Source organism: Cavia porcellus, unplaced genomic scaffold (assembly GCF_034190915.1).
Source record: "Cavia porcellus strain 051 isolate PalLab524CR breed Dunkin Hartley unplaced genomic scaffold, mCavPor4.1 scaffold_11, whole genome shotgun sequence".
Lineage (NCBI taxonomy): Eukaryota > Metazoa > Chordata > Mammalia > Rodentia > Caviidae > Cavia > Cavia porcellus.
Genome location: NW_026947494.1, coordinates 80,285,754 through 80,306,979, shown reverse-complemented (window position 1 = coordinate 80,306,979; position 21,226 = coordinate 80,285,754).

Here is a 21,226-nt window from a genome sequence, read left to right as displayed (position 1 = left end):
ATCTTCATACAACTTACAAAGAATATTTTTTGAAACTCTATCTATACATCAAATACTATAGGTCATATTCTTGTTTTTTCTCTTGAATTTTCAAAAAAAAAAAGCAAAAATAGGTCTGATTTTACCCTGGCAGTCACGCCAGCAGCACTGTCCTCCTCCACCAAAGGCAGCTTCCCTGTTCTAATGTCAGGGCTGTTGCCAATGACTATCTCCCACATGGCCAGAATTCAGATTTGAGTTCTTGAGGAAGACAAAGAGAAGATGAGCTGAGTCACATTTTATGTCTAACAAAGTGACTGAGTCAGTTATATAACACGGAGCTAGTCAGAGGAGTCTATGCCAATGAAAGGCAAAAGCACAGTGAAACCCGTAGGGTTCAGGCAATATCAGAACTTTGGGATGAATATGTAAGAAATATGAAGTAGGTTTTAAACACAGTAGATATATTCTACTAAAATAAAAGCTCAGATCATCTAACAGAAGAAGAAAGGTGCTATTTTTTAAAAAAGAGAAAACTGCAAATATATGTTAGTTTTAACTTATACTTAAATAATCAGTTTTCTAAAACATAAACAATTGACTGCTAAATGTTAAAGAGAGTGATACACCAAGATCAAAATTAACATTAGAGGCAGATTATATAATTTTTAAAAAAGATGATTACAAAAATCTATCTGTCATACCAACCACAAAGAACACAATCAGTTTTAACATCATTCTCCAATAAAAAGAACCAGATTAATATATCACTAGCACAGAAAATATGGTAGATTTTCCTGTGGCATCTTATACTTCCATACTTCCAGGAAGTATGGAAGTGCTCAACACGTGCACACCAAACACGTGTGTGATGGTCTGGTGAAAGAGCACAGGCGCCCCTTAAAAGAGCTCCCAATGGCAAAATTTAAAAATAAAAACTGGTGAGCAGCAAATCAATGAAGTAGTATTGGGTTATAGCCCAACATGTAGAACAAATGTCCAACAGTATCTACAAACTATATTTATCTCTATAAGTATAGAGATAAATACTATTAATAGATAATAGAGAGGAAATAATTGTCTCATACAGAAGAACTTGAAATACTATATATATATAATATATATATATATATATATATATATATATTCCTACATCTAGGTGCACAAACATAATTTCCTATTTTCCATGAGTAAAAAGAGCTGTATATAATAATATCTTCAGGAATGTGTAGTGTGGAAAAGGGGAAAATGCCAACTTTAGTATGGAGAAATCTCACGTACACTACCGTAACCAGGGGATCAAGTTCAGTGACACAGATCGTGCCCTATGTGTACATTGGATAAGATATAACAAAAGAAAACTTATCCATATGGTCTTCCTACCAACACCTAGTAACCTTAGTGATTTTAGGAGAAAAATATGAGCCAAAGTGTAATAGTTGAACCTATGACAAAACATGTTTCTGGTGATACTTAAAACTATCAAGGTCTTCAAAAACAAAGACAACTGAGCAACTGGTGGGGTCCTACAGCAGAAGACATTCTGTAAAACGAAGGACATCTGACGGTGTAGGATTTAGCTCAGCAATACATCACCACTGGTTCATTAATTGTAAGAAATGTACTAATTTAACAGAGAAAACTACATGTGAATATATAGGCACACTGCAGAGTTTTATATAAATTGATCTATAAATCTAAAGCTGTTCTTAAAATTCTGCTATGATCTCAACTTGAGAGAAAAATATATTTTTTATCCATGTCATTAGAGTAGTCACTAGATTTTGGAATTTTAATTTCTTTATTTTTCCTAATTTTTTGTCAACTGTTGTATTTTATAGTTTCAAAATTTTCTTTACCTTGGGATATATTACATTCATTATATGATAGTGGTAAAAAATTTGAAACGTCCTTAGGCTCTTACAAAAACTCAGTTCTTTGTTCTAAAATTTAGTAATAGTGTTTTCACAATACACGAGACTCTTCAAGAAATACTTTTTAATCTTGATCTTATTTCCATATTAAATCACACAGCCAAAATTTTTAGTAGTAGTATTTTCTTAACTCTAGCAGTTCTTATTCTGTTAGTAACTACATTAAACAATTTGTCCACCAATAAATTTTTCCTCAAAGGAAAATATATGCATTCATCTCAGGCAATTACTGCTTAGCTTCTGTGCTGACATCTGCTTAATGGCCTAGGTACTGTACTTGACATCTGCAGAATTCTGTTCTCATAGAATCAAAGTGCACAGGCTGTGATTCACCACGAGTGAAATGTCCTTAAGTTTGCATTTAATGGGACAATCAAATCTGAAAACAGTTGTTTTGGAACACAAAGAGTATAGTTTATCTCAGTAACTATTTTAAGTACTTTTGAAATACCTATTTGCTTAGACTAAATGTATTGAATAATCCTAAGATTTTATGTGTATGTCAAATAAAACATGTACTTTCACTTGTGTCAGGCATATTTTTCTAAGTTATTTATAATATCTTTTATATTATAGATTTTCATAACCCTGGTTGAATATATAGATATAATAAAGTACTTATAAACATGACTCATATATTAATTATATTTAAGAATTTTCCTCATTTTAAAATTAATTTAATTTGTTTTTTATTTAAAAAAGCAAAACTAATGGTATAAAATTTCAAAATAAGATCGTAGGAGAGTAACAATGGCTCATACATTGTGTATTGTTATTTTTAAGTTAGTTGCTCTTATTACAAGCTATAAGCATGGAAAGTTGATCAAACAATATAGGCACACATCTTTCTGTCCAGTGAACTATTATCAATTAGTAGTATAACTATCTTAACTGTTTTGAGGGTATATATGTATTTTTCAATATTTATTTTTCCTTTTCTTTTCCTTCCTTTCTTCTCTCTCCTATCCCCATTTCTCCTCTCTTTTGAACAGCTTCCTTCTACTTCACAATATCTTCTGTAAATTCTAGACCCCATTTACTTTTTCAGCTTTTTAAGCTAGAGAGACACTGTGATGTTTATATATGCGGGTTGGATATATTTCACTTATGAATATGGTCTCAAATTGCGTCCATTTCCCTATAAAAGCCTCAAGTTAATCTTTCTTTATAGCTGAGTAGTACTCCATTTTATAAAAATACCACTTCCTTTTTATTCATTCCTTGGTTAATGGGCATTTGTGCTGTTTCAAGAGTTAGCTATCACAAATTGTGCTGCTATAAACATAAATGCATATATATTCCTGTGGTAAGTTTTTACTTCTGGGAAAATACCCAGAAGAGGAATATCTGGGTTAAATGAAAATTCTCATCTTAGTTTTTATTTGAGGAATCTCCACAAGGATTTCCATAGTGGTTTCACCAGTCTATATTTGAGACAAAAGTGCAAAAGCATTCCTTTTCCCACACAGCCCCTCTAGCATTTGTTATTGGTTGATTTCTGGGTGATAACCATTCTTAACTGGAGTGTGATGAAATCTCAGCATTGTTTTAATTTTCATCTCATGGATGACAAATGATGTTGAATATTTTTTCATATATTTATTTGTCTTTCCTATTTTTTCACCCAAAAAGTGTGTGTTCATCTCATATATCCATTTTTGGATTGGGTCTTTGAATTTGAGGAGTTCAATATATTAAAATTCTTTATATGTTACAGATAGAAATTCTTTTTCTGAGTACAGTGGTCTAATTTTTTTCCACTTTTTAGGTTGATTTTCTCTCTGATAGTGATTTATTTTTTGTGCAAAGATTTTTAATAAGATGAGTTCTCAGTGGTTGATTCTTTGAAATGTTTTCTGGGCTATCTGGTATTTGTTCATGAAGTCTCTGCCTACCCCTATGTCTTCAAGGTTTTTACCTACTTTCTCTTCCAGCATGTTAGTGTTTCTGTTTTAATATTTAGATATTTGATCCATTTTGACTTTAGATTTGTACACAATGACAGACATGGGTCAAGTTTTAGTCTTCAGCATGCAGAGTGAGTTTTCCAATGCCGTTTGTTGATGTAGTTACCTTCATTGAACACGTTTGGTTTCTTTGTTAAAGATAAGGTGGCTGAATTTGTCTATTGTGCCTGCATCTTATCATCTGTTCCACTGATCCTCAGGTCTGGTTTTAAATTTTTTTACCATGCTGATTAATTAATAATCAAATTTAGTAGCATAGCTGAATACAAAATCAGCACTTACCTCTAATCTTATTCACTAACAACAAATTCACTGATAGAGAAATTACAGAAAGCAAACCCTTCACAATAGCCTCCAAAATATGAAACACATAGGAATCAGTCTCCCAAAGGAAGTAAGGGATTTATATATTTTAAATTATAATACTTTGAACAAAGAGATTGGAAACAATATCAGAAAATGAACAGATATCCCTTGCTCATAATAGAAAGAACCAGCACAGTGAAATTGTCAATACTCCCCAAATTGTTACATATATTTAATGCATTTCCAATCAAAATACTATTAGCACACCTCACAGAACTTGACAAAATAGTCCTAAAATTCATCTGGACACAGAAGAGACCTAGAATAGCGAGGGCAGTCCTGGGCAACAAAAGCAAGGCAGGAGGCACCACAATCCCTGATTTGAAATTATGAATACTCATTTTGAAGTAAGAAATAAAATATATGTAAAATAAATATTGCTTTTTAATCACAGAATGCCTGTTGATCATAATAATTGTCATATTTCTTAGAGATAAAGTCATGTTGGTATGTGCTTTTTTCGTTTTTCTGCAAATTCAAGTTAAAGGAGAATGCTCAATGACAAATTGAGTCAGCTCTTTCTGAAAATTGTAGTTTCCTTCTTAATAAATGTTATACACAAGTTTATTCTCAGGATATCTGATGTCTGTTGCTGAGAAGAAAAAGACAGAAGCAAATCTCCAGTGAATATGTTAGAATTATATATTTTAAATTTAAATTATATATTTTATGATGCATCATCAAGTCTTACAATTTGTCATTTGCATCATCCAAATTTGTTTACTGTGGTCTTTTTGCATTATTTTTGGTAGTAATAATCGACTCATATTAACTTTCATCACATTTTTTACTTTGTGGTTATAATCATGGTTCTTAAAACTATGTTTCATAACCATAAAGAAATATTTTTCAAGTTTCATAGGTCATTTTGATCTGAACACTTAATTCAACTTCTTAGTAAGAAAAAAACAAATAAAAAATTCACCATACTTCCAAGAAAGATTTTCTTACAAAATTTGTGGCAGAAGACTTCCACACAAAAACACAATCATTGTAAATTTAATTTACCAAAACTCATTCACTATATACTTAGTGTTTTATTTTATTATTAAAACATGTATTTTGATGCATTATTAATGACTTCATATTATTAAAAATTACATATCATCAATTTTAAAGCCATAATTTTAATTGATCTTCAAAAGGTGATTAGTTTGAAGTGACATTAAAAAAATGATAATGTCAAAGTAAATTTAATGAGTAAAATGAAATGAAGCGGATGCTTAGACAAACAAGGAAATAACAAAATGGTTATTTAAATAATTTCAAGACTAAAATGTTTTGATGATTATTTTAATTTTTTAATGGCCAGTGCTTGATTGTACAAGCTTCTAAATAACAGATAATTTTTTAAAAATATTTTCTTCTCTTAGATGGGGATATGAATTTTTAAGATTTATATACAATGTCATGTATTTAGATTTCCCAATTTTGTGATATTATACTACTTAGTAAGATTATGTAAAGAAAGCACACACTTTGTGAGGTGGGTTTGTAAATAATATAGGAATCCAAGCTGCCAAATTGATAAATTTGGAATTTAAATAGCTGAGCTCATCAACCACTCACGTGGTGGGCCTGTTTCAGAATCTCACCAAGTGGCCCTGAACTGGAAAATTACAGAGCTTTAAAACAGAGAATCACAAAAAGACATCTTGTTGGAGACAATTCAGCTAGAATCTTACATTAATTTTTGGTTGACACCTGTATTCTGCTTCTTTTGTTGAGCAGGTTAATTTTTCTCTTGTTGGTGCAGCTCGTTCTGATTTTCTAATGGGACTTACACTCTGAGTAATTTTCCATTCTCCTGGGTCAAATACAGGACACTAGTTAAATGCAGGGCTCAAAATGGCATCAGTTATGCCAAGCTATAACACTTTAGATAACTAAAATCTGTCAACTTCAAATTAGTTCCAGAAATGCATGCTGCTGGGGTGCTTATTCTATATAAAGTTTCTGAAGAAAGACATTCCAGAAGATGAACTATTGGGGTTTATTTTTTTCCCGTTTCAGAGGTCAAAATCCAGGAAGTTGGGGGTTTTGACATGTGTGTAGACACGTCCCCAGGGCTTTTTTCAGAGATAGCTGGATCTATAATGAGTAACGCTGGAATTGATTCCTGTAGCATGCTAGGCTCAAGGGTACTGGGATTAAGGGTGTGAGTGCTACCCGCCCTTGTAGCCTGGATAAAACAAAAGGGGCAGAAATACTGTTAAAGTCCCTGGTTTGTTTGCTACCTTCTGGCTGCCTTGCCTTGAAGCCAGCTGATGATAGACCGAAACCTCTACAACTATGAGCTAAACAAACCTTCCCTCTCTTAACTTGTAGCCATTGGGCATTTAGTCTCAGCAATGAGAAAGATAAGTAAACAATGGGAAACAAGTTGAGAACCATTTGACCGCCTTCCGTTTACTACTTTTATCACACCAAAAGATCTGGCTGGAAGCATCTGTAACAAGCTCTTGCCTAAGCCATCTCATGCCAAATGAGAAAACAGACATCCAACCAAGGGATATTTTTTCTGTGTTTTGTGTTTATTTATTTACCTCAACTGGGAGCAAGAAGTGTTTCAGATGAGTGTCTTTCACCCTAACATTTTACACCAAACTCACATCAATTACACCGAAGATGATTTTTTGGTGACAAATACGCCGTCATCAAGCCCTCAGAGTCTCTATTACTCTTTTCCCTTTTGCTGTCATTCCAAAACTCTTTCTGTCATCATCACACGGTCAGAGTTACCACAGGCTCTGAAAACTTCTCTGTTAATATGCCCTTGCCTTCTATTACTCTCATCAATTGATCATCAACTGATAAAACAAATAAAAATACATGCTGAATTTTTAACTGTTCTGCACAATAACAGATGTTAAGTGCACAGTGAATGCATTTTTTAAAAAACACAAACATGTTCTTCTAAATGTGTAAGTCATTGTTAAAATCCTATATGCTCACACAGTATTTTTATTTTCTTACATTACTTGATGTTTGTTAAAATTTCCCATACAGACTTATATCTTCTACACTCATTTTTATCTGCTTCTTTTATCATTTGATTGTTAAAATACCGAAATCAATTTATTCCCTCTCTATTTTATACTCCTACGATGCACTATTTATTTCATAGATCTTTGAGGAGGTGGTCTTATAATACACTCAATGCGAGGGCAATGCATATTGTTATATTGAATTTTTGCTTTATGAAATATTTGCCCATCTTAAGCAGTCCTTTGTCCTTACACTATATTTTGTCTAGTATTAGTATGGTTACAACTTCTTTCAATTGGATACATTTTCAGGGAATGTGTTAATGTAGCTCATTATTTGGAAATTTCCCGCCTTATATTTGCCTCTATTGTCTTGTAAGCAAAATACAGAAATTTTTCATGTTATGTAATTTTATCTACTCTGATACTGTTGTATTTTAATTGCATATTTAGTTTCATAAAAGGTAAATTAAAAGTGACCCAATTATTTACTCATTTGGTTTAAATCTAAAGACTTATGATTTTCTATTTACACCATACTGTTTCCTTTATTTCTCCTTATAATAGATTGAAATAATATTTATTTTTATTTTAGTTGTTAAAAACCCAGATACATTCTTTTTTACAAATAATTAAATTTATTGGTACATTTTAGGTGTTCATAATGACCGCATTCATTGCAGAGAATTTGTACTCGCATATAATATACCCGTATTCTTTTTCCCCCATTCCACTATTTTCCTTTCAACCCCTTTCCATCTTTATTTACAAAGATTTTGTTTCCCCCTTTTCCTTCTCTTCTCATTTCTTTCCCTCTTCCTTCCCCTTCACCAACTTTCCCTTTCCACTTGAGCATTTTCTTTGCATTTCACAGTGTCTATTTTACAGTTTTGGTCCTTTTGGTTTCTCACACCAGAGAAACAGTGCAACATTTACACGTGTGTGTCTGACTTATTTCATTGAAGAATGTGGTTTCAGAATGCAATCATTTACCTAGAAATGTCTTAGGCTTATCCTTCTTTATGTTTGAGTAGTATCCCCTTGTGTAAAAACTATCTTCCATACCCATTCATTGATTGATAGGCATTTGTGGTGTTTCCAACGTTGCTTTTAATTTACCTTTCTCTATGACAAGTGATGTTGAATATTTTTTCATATATTTATTTTCTGTTTCTATTTCTTCATCTGAAAAGTGTCTATTCATTTCATATGTCCATTTTTGGCATCTTATATTTGAGAGGCCTGAGTTTTTTGGGTCTTTATATATTCTATATATTAGTCTTTTGAGGAGCAGCTGGCAATCTTTTCCCCCACACTGTGGGTTCTATCTCCACTCTGCTGGTGATTTTTCACTTGCTATTTAGAAGCTTTTTCATACGATGGAATCCCAGTTGTTGAGACTTCGTGACTGTTCTTGTGCAATGGGTATTTTGTTCATAAAGACTTGGCCTACCACAGTGACTTCACTGTTCCTGCAGACTTAGGTTTTTGTTTTAATGTTTAGATTTCTGATCCATTTCAATGTTAGTTTATGAAGAAGGAGAGGCTAAGAATGAGTGGCTGTGAGAACGGTGGGAATTATGTTAGTACTGTGAGCTGAGCTTGCTAGGAGGCCAGAAAGCACCTCAGTAATATGAAGAGAGAAGGACCAATCTGTATAACATAGCATTTAGTATTTAGGGGCTGGTGCTTCAGTGTAAACTCTTTTTGCCCTGGGAAGTCATAGCCTCTTGAGACTTGAACCCGGTTGATGGTGGTCCTGGAGCTCCATCTGCTGTGCTCAGTCATTTAGAGGGAGACACTGCGGTGAGGAAACAGGGCTGTTGCTTGGCTTCAAAGATCATGCATCAATAATTCAGCTGGCCCTATTCAAATTGCTCTGAGTCAATTAAAGGGACAAGGCAATAGCTTAGCCAGCTCTGTACATATTAGTATGTGTAGGTAGGGCCAGATTTAGCTAAAGTAGAGGGAATTACTCTGCTCAAGAATAGCTGTCCATGTTGTCTTCTACAGGAAATCATAATAAATATATGGGCTACAGTTAATAGACTTATTTTAGTCCACAAAAGAAACTGTATGGGTCCATGGGGCATTTGCACTATTTCAAAAACCTTTTCCACTGGCCTAAAACTAATATAGAAAAGTTTATTAAAGCAAAATAAATTTTAGCCAATAGAGATTAACTTCATAAAAGTTATCTAATAGTAAAAAAGTACACTCATTTTCAAACAACTAGTATTTCTTAGTAAAAGTATTTTAAAGTATTTATATTAGAATATTTTTTAGGTCTTATATGTTTAGAAAACTCAATTTAAGATCTATTCTAGTATCATCTGTTTCTTCTATTGATTGTTTATATAGACCACTAATGGGATAGAGACTTCTCTCTGATTTTCTAAAGTAAATTGAAATCCTAAAGAACTGTCTTTTGTATGCTATCCATAAAGGAAGCCATAAGAATCACACATTTTAGCTCAGCTCTCACTTCAGCTCAGTATCTATTGTCTTAAAATACATTGCAAGTATGCAAATTAAAAACACATATGCTGACTACAATGACAAAAATGAGCATACTTGTGTTCCAAATCTTACAGGGAAAGCTTTTAGCCTCTCTCCAAGTCAGGATGAGATTAATGGTTTATGTGGTCTTTATTATGTTGAAGTATTTTCCTTTATTTGGTTATTCAATATTTTATCATGAAAATGTATTGAGTTTTACAAAATGCCATTTTTGTACCTATTGAGATGATGATATGGTTTTTAGCTTTTATTCTGTGAATTTAGTATGCAATCTTTGCTGATTTGTGTATGAAAACTATTTGCATTGTCGGTATGAATCCTGTTTGCTAATAGTGAGCAATCTTTTCAGTGTGCTGTCAGATTCAGTTTGGAAGTACTTTGATGTGAAGTTTTATATTTGTGTTCATCAAATATAGAGGACTCTAGAAATATGAACACATGCATTTTTACATTTTACTTATATATGGAAACCCATACTAAGGCATCACTAAAAATGATCATCACTAAAAAGAGGAAGTGTGAATGATATGCTAAGATATGAGTTTAAATAGAATCATTTAAAATGCTCAATTAAAGTGAGAGAAATCGGGAAAGAATGGAAATGGGTTTGGCAAGGAGATGGAAATCCAAATTCAAAGAATAGAAACAGTTTCAAAGATACTAAAGCATTAATATAATTTTCCAGTATCAATGTAAATATGAGGGATGACAACAGACCAATGAAAAGACAGAATGTCAAGCTAAATGAATAAGACTCAAATATATGTTCTATACTAGAACAAGGAACTAAAGAAGTAGAAAATATCTCAAAGAAAGAATGACTTAAAATGAAACCCAAGATGAAGAAGAAAAAAGGACAAAAAATTCCTTGGATTTAGTTATTTAGAAGTCACTAGGGATGTATTTATTTATTATAATTTTTGTTGAATCTTCAGGAGCAATGTTGAGCTATACTAGATTGATAAAAAATCACTAAGTAGAATAATAAGTTTGTTATTCTTCAGAACTCTCTGCATGAAAAATAACAGGACAGATATCAATGCGATTCCTGATGAAGAATGTGGTAAGTATTTTTAGTTTTCTCTTATGGGAAATGATATGGGCATGAAATACATGTGGAGGAAATCAGTATTTCATGAGATTCAAAATTCAGGATTGACAGTGACGTGGAAAAGAATGATGAAATGAGGAGGGTCTGAACAGACATAGGAAAAACATTTGTGAATTATATGTGAAGACTATGAGAATTCTGGTCCAGGGATTTAGCTCGGTGGTGTAAGTGCCTGCCTAGCAAGCATGAGGTCATGAGTTTGATCCCTGGTCCAAAACAAAAACAAAAGCAAAAACAAAAAAACCCCAAATTCATTTGCTGACATTTTAGATTTTCTCAGCAGAATATGAGGCATGGAGAGAATCGGGTATGGACAGCATGCTGTGGCTATAGCGGTGTGACGAGGGCTGACACAGCTGTTGTGGGCATCTGGGAACAAGAATGGAAAGGAACAGTGGAGGAGTCATGTTTACCTTGCTGAACAGCCACTGGAGCTGGAGACTCTGTGTGTCTGAAAATGGCATTTTTAGTGAACGCTTGGAGAAATGAGGGCTCATATTAATAAAATCTGGAAGTTTTCTGGCTGGTCTGAATGCAGAGAGAGGACTGGATATTTGAGGGTACCTGGCTATAGACTCACTAAACTGCAGCACCACTGTGAGAACATTGCTTGGATGTAGTATAAATTTGAATAGGAGAAATCCTGTAGTAATTAGATACCCAAATCTTGGGGACAACGAATTATAAATTGAGTGCAGGGAATCTTGAAGTTGGTCTTTGTCCTGCTCTTTTGGGCCAGATTGTAATGTGGAAACATCCTTTTCTTTTTTTACTGGGAATCGAACTCAGGACCTTGCAACTTGCCAAGTAGGTGCTTATGCCTCTGAGCTATACTCCCCACCCCACTCTCCTGTCACAGATGGAAACCCGAGGGTTAAGGAATGCTGCGGCACTTACAGCAAGATAAGACCATCAAAAGAAATAAAACATCCAGGGGGGCTAGCGGTCCCTCATCGCCTGCTGTCTCATCTGTCCTGTCCTTGCAAGAATGCTTAGTTTTTCTTTGTAGTCCCCTGTACTCGCCACTACTTTTCCAAGAAATGCTCACTGCCCATGGTCTACTGTCCTCGACTCAGATGTAATGAATATCCAGGTTCTAGGATCCTCGTTTTGTTTCCTGAGGACAGTTGGTCATCCCAAATCCCTGCCTACACCGTTATTTTGTCTCATACACTCTTTCTTTCTGGGGTATGCCATAACACTTGGCAGGAGATTGCGGGCTCATTGCAGGGGTTCCTAATAACTGGCACCGTGAAAAGAGTGGCTAATATCCAAATATCGAGGAAATAAAATATCCAGTGAAAAAATACGAAGAAAGAAAAGCTGACAGGGCTTAGACTGGAATCAGTATTGAACTGTAGTATTTCTGAGCTGATAGATTTTTAAGTAACTTTCTGGGTTTTGGTTTTGACCAGAATAAAGGTTGACTTGTTAAATTTCAGCAGAATTAAAACCTCTGAAATGACGGTGTAAGCCTGTCGGAATAAAATGGAATATAAACTTTAAAGTACATTTGCTGTCTTTCAGTGGTTATGGAAGCTTAGCAGTCGAGCTTAGGTGTGGAACATAGAATGATGTGACCAGGAGAGGCAGTAGTGGTGGGGGTAGAAGGCCATAAAAGGGAAAATAAATCCAACTGCAAAGTCTTCCCAGACAGGAAGAATAAGTTCTGGAAATTTTTTGCATGGCAAGGTGACTGCAGTGAACAATATTGTGTAGTTCTAAAGTTTTAAAATTTTTTCATTACATAAAACAGTAGTAAGGATTGACAAGTTAAATTTGTGCATCATCCTATAACGTATACATGCATAATACACCACACCATACCCCAGAAATATTACTATTTATCAATGAAAATATAAAAACCCTAATGATCATTATACCTCATGGCCTTACATTCTAGAGGAGTGAGGTATAAGATTTTACAAAATTTGGTGCTGCATTTAGCAGAATATTTAAAAATCATTATATTAGCTATGCCTTTTTGAATAAAGAACTGTGATGATTTTATGAAAATCATAACACAACTAGTTTCTAAGAACAATAAGTTATAATCACTTAGAAACAAAGACAAGCAGTCTTTCTGCAGGCCATATATATTGGATGCATTTGGGACAAACAAGATGTAAAGTCCAGGGCTAATTATCTGAATTCCTCCTCTCAGATACAACATTAGTTTCTCAACAATGTTTGCTATATATTCAGATGGTAAAGGGTCTTAAATGTTACAGAATCAAGGAACATAAATACCTTTAATTCAAATAATAGCATATAGTAATGCTTTTATAGATTATGGCATAAATATTTACCCTTCTTTTTTTACATTTCTGTTTTATTTTTTTAAATTTATTTTAAAGAGAGTGAGACCAAACAAAACAAAAACAGAATGAAGCTAATCAGAAAAGAACAATGAAAGCAATATAGAACTTCAGACAAGATAACAGGAAATCAACAATGGCAACCAAAATGTCTCTTGTTTTCTTCAAGATAGCTGGCCATACCCCAGATAAAACAAAACAAAACAAAATACAACAGTAAAACCAATCCAAAGGAGAAAAATGAAAGCACTACAGGATTTAAAACCAGATAATAGCAGAGCAACAATTTTATTCTGCTTTTGTAGTCTTCTGCTTTCAGGTTGAAAAGTCAAACTTTACAATGCTTGGCCCTTGTTTCCAGGATGGATCATGAAGCCATGATCACTGGGTGTGATAAACAACATAATATGTCCTTCTTTCAAACTTCTAAATAACTGAAGAACAGACAAAGAGACAATGTACTGAACCGTGAGCAGGCATGCATCCCTGACATGGTCTGTTCAGTGAGTCAGCTGTGGTGGGATGACTTACCTGGACAAGAGGTGCCCCTGGAAACCAAAGGCGCTCAGATTCCATCAAGCTCCCGCATGCTGCCATTTTGGTTTCTGCTCTGTGAGGACAGAGGCACACACTCTAACTACAACTGCATGAATACATATGTCCTTATGAAACTTATGACGACCTGGATCTCTAGATAACTTTGTTCTCTTCCTGTAAATGAGTTTAAATTAGGATTGTTTCATTTTATGGGTAATTTGTTATAATTTTAAGAGCTAGCTAGTTTTAATCAATGTATACTCCTTAGAAAGATTCAAGCCAGGTAAGTGGTATATTCATCTCATCACAAACTTACCGTGTTATTTTTTGTGATAAAAGCAATATAAGTCTAATAATTTTTGTATGTGTCATGTTTGAAAAAGCACTTTAAAGTTTTTGTAAAGTTTCCACGGTATTAAAAGAAAGAAAAATAAATTAGATATGAACGTAGGTACTTTAAATCCTTGATTTCAAGACTTGATTCAAATCACTTAATATAGATAGTGAAGCCTTGAATTTTTGAAATTTTATTTGGCTTGTGTTTTCAGATCCTAAATTTCTAGGTTTGCTTCACAATTGCTAATTGCTAAAGCTAATTAAAAAATAGATTTATGGGCCATGGATTTAGCTCAGTGACATAAGTGCCTGTCTGGCAAGCACTAGGTCACGAGTTCAATCCCTGGTGAAAAAAAAATTATGTGGTTCTACATAGTGTTATTGCTTATGAAAGAATTTCAAATGAAATGTTCAAAGTTCTGTCTTAGTAGAGAGATGTTAGTGTTGAGTAAAATAAACTGTGTGCAACATTTCATGCACTTTAAATGTTATTGAACATATTGTAACAGTTTGTGCTGTATAAAATTATTTCTTCCAAGACTAGAATCATCTATTTAAATAAATGAACATATATATATATATATATATATATATATAAAAGTATATGTGCTAGAAAAATTAATGTTGATCTTTAGAAATAGTTTTTAAATAGCCACGTTTTTTGGAAACAGAGGAAATTAGTTGAGAAATGTAAAAGCAAAATAAGAAAATAAATGATCAAACTTACTTTATGATTAATTCTTCCAATATGTATTTCATATTTATCTGAATCAAAGCAAATATGTCTTTAAAATTTGTTGTCATCATCAATAATAGAAAGTATTATAGTTTCATTTTAAGTATTTTAAAAATTTTCATATTGGTAGACTCAACTGACCAAAAAAATTCGACATGGGTCCTAATAAATGCCTATAGCATTTTTCAGGTTAGGCATAGGGACTAAATGTTTTGGTTCTGATTAGTTATTGCATTATTTTTCTGTAGGATTGTATTGCTTTATTTTTTATTAGCATGAGTTTGCAGAACATGAAGCTTACATTCATCTTGAAGAGAAAGTGCACGTGCACAGCACAGCTTGTCTCTTCACCTCCTTTCCCAGCCCACCCATATCCCTTCTCCCACCTCTGCGTCCATCCTTCTTATTATTCTAAACTCATATATTTGACAAATGAGACTTAGATTCCCTGAGTTACTGTGTTCCTGTTCCTGGGATGTATTAATCACTTCCACTTCTTTTGCCCTCTCCCTTTACTCTTGGTCTCAGCCCTTCCCATTTGTAAGAAATATTGTGTTAGTTTCTCTTATTTCCTGATTAGCAATTGCATTTCTCACAGGAAAGTTGGTTTCGCGGGTATGAAGTGAGCATGTGCACTCTATCAGCTGGTAAGCATTGCAAAGAAGCCTCTGATGCTTTCAGACAATGAGGTCCTGCCATTGTCAGGTGCTGCCCAAATTGAGTGCCCATAGTCAGGACCTGCTGAAATAGCCTTCTTGTCACCTGGACTTCACAGCTGCTTCTGAACGTAAGGAAGGGCAATAGGTGAATAGCTGGGAAGCAGGGAGGGCTCCGCTCAGAAGTGTTTTTATTTTTCTTTGTGAAGCTCTTGTTGATATTTTAAAACTGCTGTCATATAAGGAAACGCAACTACACTGACATTTGTACCATTCAATTATTAGCTCTATGAGCACTAAGTTTAAAAATCTTTTAGAATAAATGAGGACATAAAACAGCTTGGAGAATACCTTAAATTTGGACTAAAAACCTAACAGCTGCTTGAAGAGCTGTCAATATGGAAAAAACTTAAGCTAAAATTATTTTCAATACATAACACTGAACTTGAGACTCAACTGACTTTTAAAAATTCTGCAAGTGTGAACTTGCAGAGCATACGCCATACAAAGATAGATGTAGGATAAACAATGGAGGTTTTAAAATATGGAGATTAGGGCTCCATGAAAGAAGGGAATTCTAATGATGGATGTTTTCACTGTACTAGCCCACATCAGAGCTGAGCAGTACATTAAGTGTCTTGTAGCATTTATTAATTTGATTTTTCAACTCCTCAGTACCTGCCAAGAGCAAGGTGCAGGTAGGGTAAAGAGACAGGAGATGGTGGATGGAGGGAATGGGCAAGTAAAAGGGGCAATGCATGAGTCATAGAGGGGCAGTGTCGCCTGCATGTGGACACCGAGCTGAAGGCTTAGAGGGCAGCATTTGAACCTAGAAAGGCTGCATGCAAAACCCATGCTCTGGAGAGCAAGTGAACACACTTCTGAATTTCTGCTTTCTGTTGAATGTTCTAAGGAAAATCATAAACTCTGTAAACCACGGTATGGGACATATTTGCAAAGACTGACTCAGTATTGAAAAATGAACAAGAAATTTTCTCTTCAACCTGGAGTGTTTGCAAATGGTGACTCCTTTGTGTCCAATCAGGGGACAGCCTAGAACTGGCATCAGTGCCATTGGGGTATCCTGTGGTCACAGTCCTGCCTCGCTTCTGGCTAATGTGCTTCTTCCCGTGCTTTTTATGTGTAAATAATAGGGGACTGCATTCACGCACATGTACACAAACACATGTGCACACACACACACATTGAAATAAAATACAAGAAAGCTATACTCATGTTTGTTGCCCAATAATGAGGCCTAAAAGTTTATCTAGTCTTCTAGGAAATCGAAACAAAATTTCACATGAACTCTGCCTCAACTCTGTGTGTATGTGAATATGCATGTGTGTGTTTGTGTGTGCGTGTGTGTGTGTGTTGTATGCTTCAGCTTAGGCATCTAATTATTTATGCATGTACTGCTTCCTATGCTTTTGTATCTCTGGGCCTTTGCATATACTGTGCTACAGTGTCAGCTTCTGCTTGCTTGTTTCAGTCTTTCTTTCTATGAAAAAGTAAGCTCTGGGCTCCAGGGCTCACTTCCATTCTCGCTTGTGTTTCTAGCACTTAATGTACCATCCAGTATACTGGACAGCAGGAACACATGCTTGTAAAGCAACTAAAAATGAAGATTTATTGAATTGTCTACATGATTGTAGGAATTAAAGGGATGGTTCCTTCTCTATGAAAATTTACTGTGTAAGTATGAGTGAAATTTCAGTACCACTTGCTAATACTGATATAGTTTGTAGTGAGAACAAAATGCAAAATATGCTTATGTGTTTCTGTGGCATTCAGGTGAGGACCCAATATATCTTTCATTGTGTAATCTCTGAGGCATTTTCTACTGTCTTTATATAGGATATTGATAGAAATCATTCCAGTTTTTCTGGATGATACAGATGGATATATATTCAGGCCTTGGCTAATTAGGTTCACATGTAGCCAGAGTTAAGCCAACACATAAGGTATAAAGAAAAAAACAGATGATGTAGATTCTTAAATGTATTTCTAGACACCTGCGGGCAGAAATACCTGAGAAATATCAGCAAATAATATAGTCTGTGACAAAAAGTGTGACCGTATTCATGGATACAGTGTTATAAAATAGAGGAATTTTGACAAACACTCCTCACAGAGTTTCAATAGAATAGGGTGAGGTAAGCATGGGTACCTTCTTGCGTATTTGTAGTGGGCACTACCATATGGGTAGTGATACACTTACCTGCTCTTAACCATAGGTAGTTCATTGCACAATGAGGGCTCATGTTAGCCTAATCACATTTTAGAACTTGTCTCCAAAAGATTGTGAAGTGCAGATTGCTGAGCTGAGTGACCAGGGCCACACACCTGGAGTCATGACAGTGTTGCCCCAGTAATGTGGGAAAGGAGACATCTGCAGAGCACTAGGACATTCAGCGGGGTGGTGGTAAAATGTGGAAGGTGCTTTGTCCTTGAGAAGGTGTTCCCTAAAAGCGTCAGAAAAAAGAGGGAACACGTGAGCTCCACCCTTGCTGGACTGGAAGGTGCATCTGTGCCTGGAAACAGAACGTTAATTCTTTTACTCCTCCAGGCCGATTCATTGCTACGATCCTTTGTACTCTCTGCAAAATTCTTTCCACTGAAGTTAATAGAATTGATGGAAATCTAACATCTATTTTTTACTTTTTATTTTGAAGCAGGGTCTGTTTAAGTTGTTAAGTTTCCCTGGCTGAACTTGGACTTATGATCCTCCTTCCTCACCCTCTGAGACTGCTGGAATTACAGGCGTGCACCGCCATGCTCAGCTCCCCTAAAATTTACTTCTGAACATCAGAAATAAGCCAAGAGACTTACTGGTTTCCAGACGGCTTTTGGTTTGTTTGTTTTATATTTACTTTAAATGGTGGATATATAGAAATTCTGGGCATAAACTAAACAGACTCTGACATTCTGACCTACACCTTCCCAAAGCATGCAAACCCCTGAGGCAGTCAATTAGAATTCAGTGTTGTGAATTTATGTAAGTTGCTAAGAAATCATTTAGAAACTGTTTATTTCCTGTTCTTAAAAGGCCTTCTTATTCTTCTAATTTTCCCAGAATGCTCAAGCTATTACTCTTAATACCATAGGGCCTGTCGTGATTCCATTATTCAGACTGTACAAGCCACAGGTGAAACCTACTGATCTCAAATGTTTGACTGATTATTAATACTTTGCATGCCTCCATATTTTGTGAAGGTTTATTTACATATTCATTGACATGAATGGTGTCACATCCTTAGTAGTAGTTAAGTTACCTAACTCAGGAGAAGGTTTTAAAAAACACAAAGGAAAACAGGAGTATGTAATTATCCATGCAGGATACATTCCGACATCCCCAGCAGATGCCTAACCCCTTGACATACTATATTTTTCTCAAAATATGTAACTATAGGCAAGTATAGTATATAGATTAGGCAAAATTAGAGACAAAAAGAATAACTGAAAATTAAATAGAGCTACTATAAAAATGTAATAAAACTGCTACCATGTTAGTCTAGCAGGTTGTAAATAAAAATAAGATAAATTTTATTTGAATATCAACAGTCAGTCTGTTAATGGAGATGGCTACTAATTGACTGCCTGGTGGGTACAGAATAAAATGTGTATTAACTGAACAATAGAAAAATTCCCATGTGAGTGGGATGGAAATGGACAGGGTAAGATCAGTTACTTAGAATGGTGCATAATGAAAATTTGTGATTTGTTTATCTCTGGAAATTTCCATATATTAATTTCAGAACTTGCTTGTTTCTGGGTAACTGAAATAGAAAAATACAAAGCCATGGATGGGGAAGACTAGTGTAACTGAGGAAAAATACCCTTTTCTCTTTCTAAATGCACATAGGAGTTCGGATGAGAAAGAACCTCCTGCCAGCTGGGGCATGGATAATAAACTGGAAATTCTTTCAAGTCATTGAGGAAAAATATTTCATATGGATCATCTGACCCTGATTTTCAGCACCATATGCTGGACTCAGTTTATACTCAGCTGTATTTTGCTGTTATCCTTACTCTTATTGTTTAATAAACAAATTTATTATGCAATATATCTATTTGAGTTTTCTACTGTGAAGTCTGGCTATCGTATTTTTTTTCTCAGTATGTTATTTAATCCTTTAAATGATCTGTGTCATATATAGAAAGGAACAGTTCCATTGTTGAGATGGGGAACCCAGGCTCAGATGGACTTCTGGGTTTTTTCTAAGTCATGTTTGGTAAAAAAAAAAGACAGCTGAGTATCTAGAGCTTTTGCTCATGTTGCAAGCTCTGCACCATACCCATCTCCTCTTCCCAAATCCCCTAATGTACTGTAGGAAGGACATTTCTAATACTTCTGAATAAGGCTGTCCTCTTGTGCTTGTATAGGTACTTTAAAATTTTCTCAGGGAGAGATTTGGACAGGTCATTTTTGTATTCTGGGATGCCATTTATCATATACATAGTAGAGATGCTATTTGTCACCTATCTAATAAAGTAAATCGAGAAACAAACAGAAACAATAGGATTAATGGATACCATAATATCACATAGAAATATTGGTACAATCATGGCCCCAAAATCTATCACTCAATTTGCTTTTCCAAGAGTACTCAACTATATTTAAGTTATCGAGTCCAAGTTACATAAATAACTCTTAAATAAGTATTGGAAAAAGTAGGAGAAAATAGACAACATTCTGAAAGGGAAATATTCTCCTTTCCTTCTTTCCTCCCTTCTTTCTTCCTTCCTCCTTTTCTTTCCTCCTTCCTCCTACTTTTTTCTTGGCCATTGTCAAATCTTTCAGTGAATTTACATTAGTGAAAAAGTAACAACTTATTCTTTCATCACGGCCTTTACAATGCTTTGTAATTTCACTCCAACTTTATGTTTCTCATTCATTCTTATTTATTTTTCTCATTTTCATTCTTCTCATGCTGTCCCCTCTTCACATGAAATGCCTTTCCCAAGAAAGCGAGCACTTCTCCCAAGGAACCTGCACTTTTTCTGTCTCTAAGTATTCAAATTCTGTTATCATTTCCAGCACAGCTACCATCTCATTAACAGCCAATCATATGTCTCAAAGCTCTGGGTAATTATTAACTCCATGGCCATCTTTTTAGAGGAATTCACATTTTTTTTTTTTCTTGCTGGTATTAGCAATGCACACATGCCTTCACACTGAACTGGGATATTTCCATCCCACTGTCAATTTTTATTTTCAGATGAGACCTTAAGTCACTAAGTTGTTCAGGCTGGGCTTGAGCTGGTGATCTTTCTGCCTAAATCATTCTTTTAGTAGAAATGAAGTAGTCTTTTCCTCACTGATCAGACAGAAGACACTTTGAACTAGAAGATTAAAACTGGAGGATTTAGGAGAGGTCTTGAATTAAAACAAAAATTTAGGGACCCACATTGCTTTCTCAGTTTCTCCTGTTTGCTGTCTGGGGCTGTTTGTTTTGCCCATGACACAGTGGACAGGGGGGAGCTGGCCATTTTATTGCTACTGTTTTCTCATCTCTACAGCACAAAGCACATCACACTGAGTCTGAGATCACTTACTTATAACTTTAGATTCCCCAGGAAGGAACTAATGTGTCCAATTTGGTCAAGTCCCATTAATTAAACCTGTTTAAAACACACAGCTTTTCTGGACCAAGAGAGAGGTGAGAGAGAAGGCTACTAAAACAAAGACTTATAAGCTGTCCTAAATGTTTTCCAGGGATCATTCAAAGGAAAAAAAAATGTTCCTTTTCTTAATTCAAGAGAGTATCACGTGATG